Below are 6000 nucleotides of genomic sequence, written 5' to 3' on the forward strand. Positions count from 1 at the left end.
TAGGGAGGAGGAGGAGAGATAAGGAATAAGAGGGAGGCAGGAACTGGGAACACCAAGGGTCTCAACTTTATCCCATACTGACATTTGAGAATTAATGAGAAGCCATCTACTTCCCGGTTGGTGAATGTGGCTATAGTCTACAGGAGGTAAAACACAGAAATATTGCTCATCAAACTCATTTCAGGAAAAAAAAAAGTACACTTTGCATGAGGTTAAAAATTAAAACTGTGTTAATGCTAATTGTTGAGTACTCTAAACTCAGCTATCTCAGGAGAGGAGAATTGGCCAAATTTGACGAGAAAAGCAAGGAATAAAGATCGTTTGCCTTTATTTGCCACTTCCTCTAAGAAGTGGATGCTATAAACAAGCTACTGAGCTAGTAAAAATAAATAATCTGTCTAGCCAATCTTTCTAGCCTGAAACCTGCATGCATACACATGTGTACGTCAGCGCACACGTGCGTGCATGTGCACACGTGCGCACGCGCACGCACACACATACACACGCACATTGCAAGACCAGCCTACCACACTAACCCAAAAAGGAAAGGGAAAAATCATTAAGGAAAGAGTGGGGAGAGACTAAAGACTGGCAATTGCTAGTGACATGTTTACTAAATATGCTTTAAAACATTAAACATAACATTGGAAAGCAGAGGAGCCAAATGGTTGGAGAAGCCCACTGATTACAATTCAGGTTAGGTCTCCGATTTGCTTTCTCGGCACTTGGCTTCACATCCGGAGCCCAGCCAAACAAATCTGCATCTCTGGAGTCTCCAAGCAACTCCCAACTTGGCATTTCTGACACAGGAGAGCTAGCCAGGAAACCCCTCTTTGGAGGGGAACCATTGGCCAGACTCACTCTATCAACATCCAGACATCGTAGTTAATTACAAACACACAGGACCGACCTGACAGCCAGCTCTGCAAGTAGCAGACACCAGCCTTCCCCAGGGAACTGGCTTGGCTCCAGTGAGCACTCCCAGCGACAAGAACCCTTTTAAGCAAGACACTCTAAGGGCTCACCAGATTGCGACAGGTTTTGTATTGCCATGTAAAGACATCCTCCTACCACCACCACTTCCTCAGAAATACCAGATTTCTATTCAAAGACAGTGAATGGAAATCCCTGGCAATAAGATTATATCCAGCATTAAAAAAATACAAATGATTTCCTAATCACATCCCTACTTCCCACCCATCTGGCACTAACCTCTTTTCCGATGGGAGCCTAGCAAAAATCTTAGAGAGGAAATTGGTAAAACCCTTGACCCGTGACTCAGGTGTGTGGGAGGAAACAGTTTGACTCAGAAGCCTCTGATGTCTCCCCTTTTTTGACGTTTTCCAACAAGAAGTTATTCAGCAGGAAGACTGGAAATTTGGCCACAAATGGTAAGATCTAGGCAATGAATTAGTCAAATGTTCTTACAGAGAACCCATTTGTACTTGACATTAATTTGGGATGTCGGCTGGAAGGCCGGAGTTCTTGGAAAAGTTGGGAACAGGAGAACACGGTGCTATGCAACTAGATACTGGCTGACTAAAGCAACTCGAGAAACGCACCCTGCTTCACCCCCATCCGTTGGTGTGATGCTGGCACTTGCACTGGTGACAGAGTCATTTTGACTGATAAACGGCAGGATTAATCACATTACTCCAATAGCCCACCAGTGAGTGACGCATCAACAGCCATTACTTGGCCAAAGTCACTCAACTCAACTGAACCAGAGCATTAAGCCAACATTCTGTACAAAGTTTTTATATCCCAAAGACAATTCCGCTATTGTGCAGCTTGCCACCATAATGTGGAGCTTGGCTCTTAGGAAGAGTTTATTAAAGCCAATTTTTTTTCCCTCTGCTCTAACACATTGGCTTTGTATCCTTTCAGCAACTCATTGTGCCACATTCAATTAGGTAAGAGCGTTAGGCTTCAATCCTGGTCAGGTGGTGGAGAACTTTCCTCAATCTTTCTTTCTCAGACGGAACCATGTGTGGACTTCTAACTTACTTTGTCTGATGAAGAAAGGGGTTATTTCTGCACAAGCAAAAGATTCTTCGTCGAGAAACCCCAACGCCATCACATTCCAGCAATCACTGGTGTCTCTTGCTTGGGAAGATTTCTCAAGGAACATTTTCCCACTTGTATTCCATTGTCCCATTACATGCTGCCCCTTTGAAGCTTAGATTCTTAAACCGTGTGCACATCTGTCACGCATAAGCCTTCCCCTTAAGCATTCCAAAGGTCTGTGGCCGAATACCAAGTCCTCCTGCCCGGGTCTACACTAGTCCAGGAGGAAATCTGTGCCCTGAAAGAGAATAGCCCTAATAGAATGACCTTTACTGAGGCTTGACATCTGCTACCTTGTAAGCTTCTTACACACTCAGTCTAATCCACCTGGAGGCTTTTCTGCTTGATGGAAGGTGATAAAAAAGCTGTTAGGCTGTAAGCCTTGTCTTAGATTCAAAGCATGTAGGCTGCTTGAGATTCCGAGGCTTAGGGCGGACAGAGCGGGAAATATTTCTTAGTTCAGGTGCAATTCTCAAGATGCTTATTAGGATGAACTCTAGTCTAAGAACAACTTTATTGGTACGGAAGTCAAGACAAGGCTTCCTAATAGGAAGGAGGCTCCCAGCTTCCCAACATTTCAGAAGAGCTCATGTAATGGTGATCGTAAAACTTGCCTCACCGGCAAGAACCAAGAAGCCCAACTCTAGAAATTTACAATCCACAGAGGATCAACAGCTTGTATTCTGGAGATCTTAAAGGTGAACGCTCTCAAACACCCAACCGTCTGTGGTGATGAAAACCTGGACACTCACGGCCATAAACAACCCGGCCAGTTTCTTACACCAACTGAGACTAAGGTCTAAATTCCAAATTGAACTGGCTTCTTGATTTACACCCTTGGCCAAGGGAAGAGGGCTCAGAGAGGGAGCTTCATGAGAATAGCAGAGGCAGGTCTCCCCGGAGGGACGGAGACTCTGAGGTAAGTTGCTGAAGAGTGGCTCCCCCGGGGAACAGGATAATTGCTTCTCAGAATCACAAAGCGAAATAAAAATATGAACTAAGTTGAAAGAACTAGAAAAGGTGGAACGTTATTGTATTATGCGGTGATTCTTTTTTCCTTAATCAAGTAGTGGGATTCCTAATGCTCAGCAAACTTACCCAAAAGGGGAATCATTTAGAGCCTGCACTGAAAGAAAAGTCTGCTCCACTTCAATAAATTTTCCGTGTTAAAGAATCTGGTATCTTGGAAACATATTTGTCTTTGGGTAAATTGTTTACATTTTTTTTATCTCTCTCTCTCTCTTGTATATTCTTGATTGGATTAGAGAACTATAGGCATATCATGGTTGATTTTATAGCAGGTATGAGATAAATAGGTCTCGCCGTTGCTGACAGCACCAGTTCTGTGCCCTCTGATATGGACATGTATTTGACTCTTAGCACACCTGAGAAACCCTGTCCTCTGGGGAAAGGACTGGGTGATGTACGTCATATCATGACAACAATAATACAATCTCCATCAATATTCATGGAGATAAGGTATTACTTTAGCCTCATTCATCAGTAGCATAAAATAGGAGATTAAGTGACTTGTGCAAGGTCACACAGCTAGCAAGGATTAAACTGGTAATCCAGATCCCTGATCTTATGCTCCCTCTAGTACAATAAGTCGCCTTTAGTCTAAACCCTAAATGGACCACATTTCAGAAAAGCTAATAATCTCTGTAAATGTCATTATGGGTAAGTGATTTATTTTGCCCAATTTCCATTCTTCCTGAAAGAGACGTCTGTGTTTGCCAGGAGCTAAAACAGTGGTTGTTTTACCCACCTCACAGAAACGTGGCTCCCCGGAGTGGCTAAGTTTAGGCATATCCGATAAAGTGGAAGGAGGTAACGTTATACTAATTTTATATCTCCCAGTTGAGATAATGCTACTGAGAACCACTCAGAGTTGAATAACTTGGACAAGTACAGTTTTGATTAATTCCAAAGGATAAAAGGGTAGAGCATATATTTTTAGCTCAAAAAGATAAAATAAACTGGAGCAAAATGATGGTCCTATTCTAAGATATACTCAGTTTTTATATTTGCTGAACCTTGATAATAACTGCAGAATCATTTGCAGAACTGGTGCAGGAGAATGATCCTTGTACTGGAAAGATTCACAAGTAAAACAACTGAGCAAATGGAACGATTTAAAACATACAGTTGCATAGAGTGAAAACGAGTCTATTACGGAGGCTCTGGCTAACATTCTCCCCCGCACACATGTGCCAGGCTTTGTGCTAAGGAGCAGTCATTTCATTTCGTCTTCACATCACCTCTATCAGGAAACAGTGAGCGTTATCTCCAGTTACAGACAACGATATTGGGGTTCCCTGAAGGGAAGGGGCTTGTGCAAGACTCCTGAGGTAGGAGGGAGCAGGGCCGAGAATTGAAAGGTGATATATATGGTTATTACTATTTCTTCTTTATACTTTGACTCCATACTCTACCCGTGGACACCAATTTGAAGGGGAAAATAAGTTGAGTTTAGTTTTTAAAAATTATTTTTAAAACAACCCTCTAACAATGAATTATGTAACTTTAATTTTGATAATTATTGGTATAAGCCCTACCCACAATCAGGGAGGCTGACCCCAACACGGGGCAATGGGCCCTCCCCTCTCTAGCCTCCCACTAGCCCTGCGTCTCAACCCTACGCCCACTTACCTCACCGCAGAACCAGACAAAAGAATGTCATGAGTGCAGCCCAGGGTGTTAGAGGATGAGAAGGAGTCGACCCAGCAGAAAAAGAGGATGAGGCTATGGAGGGGTGGAAAAGATAGCAACATCTACATAACTATCCCAGCACCAGTACACCAGGCAAAGCTTGCTGCCCTTCCCCAAACAAGCCTTCTCCTCTTGCTCGACGATGATTTAAGCCTCATCTGTCTGTGTTTTATCTTAAAGGCACATGGTGTTTACTTTTATCCATTCCTTGTTCAATCACTCATTCGTGCCTATATTTAAATTTCTGGCGCTATGCTAAGGATACAAAAATGAATGCGATGCCATCACCTGAGCCTTCCCAGCCCAGAGAGAGTGACATATGATCAGAGTCTAGTGTGGAGAGGCAGTGAAGGGGCTAAGCAGAAAGGACTCTGGGAACACAGAGGAGAAGCAGCAACCCAGCCTGGGTGGGGTGAGCTGTCAGAAAAGACCTTCTGGAGCAAGTGACTCGTGAGCTGATTTGCGTTCTAAGACGTGACTATATTACTGAAGGAAAGGAGGTGAGTGGAGAACTGTTCTGGGCAGAACAGATCTCTTGGCCCAGAGAAGCCTGGCCTGGCGATTCACCCTCCGTGGTAGAAGTAACAGATCTAAAACGCAGCTATCTGAAATCCTGACACCCCTAGAAAAGTAAAAGATTAGGAATTAAAGGTTAAAAACCTTTAACTCTCCCCTTTTCACTCCTGTGTTTATCCAGGCCACTCCATCCTCATCCAATTCTCTTCTGTGGATGTGGCCACTCAGTTGTGAGCAGCACCACACTAATAAAGCAATGCTTTGGGTCCAAGTTACAGACTTTAAAAATGAGCAGAGGTGCCAGCTGAGCAGCACTGATAGGTGTGTGCTGTGCCTCTGCTTCTCCCTCTGCCGCCTACGCTTCACGGGACACACTCACTCCTGAAAGAGCAAAAATGTCACCTAAATCCAAGAGGTTTATGCTTTCCAACCAGCACGAGCCTATTCTCTACCTTATGGGACAATAATAACGACTCCAGCAACCATAATTTATTGAAAGTCTCCTATCAGCCAAGCTACCATTAGCTCCCACCTGGACACTCAGCGGCCTCCAAATGGATCTACTCGTATCCTCTCTCTGGCCCCTTCTGGTGTCTTCTCCATACACACCCAGGGTGGGCTTTGTAAAGACGATTTGCAAAACCAATTCTCTCTCTTTCCCCACCTCCTATTTCATACACACAAGCCCTCGTACACACTGTGCTT

General features: G+C 43.9%; 1 long non-coding RNA gene across 6 annotated transcripts in view; it reads right to left on the reverse strand.

Moving 5' to 3' along the window:
- Window positions 1-4899, reverse strand: part of LOC121491448 — a 178579-nt gene extending 173680 nt beyond the window's left edge. For all 6 annotated transcript variants that reach the window (XR_005987984.1, XR_005987981.1, XR_005987979.1 and 3 more), the window contains exon 1: window positions 4720-4899. This is a non-coding gene — a long non-coding RNA (uncharacterized LOC121491448). The remainder of the gene's footprint in view (window positions 1-4719) is intronic.
- Window positions 4900-6000: the final 1101 nt, after the last annotated feature.

The sequence above is a fragment of the Vulpes lagopus genome, chromosome 5 (assembly GCF_018345385.1).
Source record: "Vulpes lagopus strain Blue_001 chromosome 5, ASM1834538v1, whole genome shotgun sequence".
In the NCBI taxonomy this organism is placed as follows: domain Eukaryota; kingdom Metazoa; phylum Chordata; class Mammalia; order Carnivora; family Canidae; genus Vulpes; species Vulpes lagopus.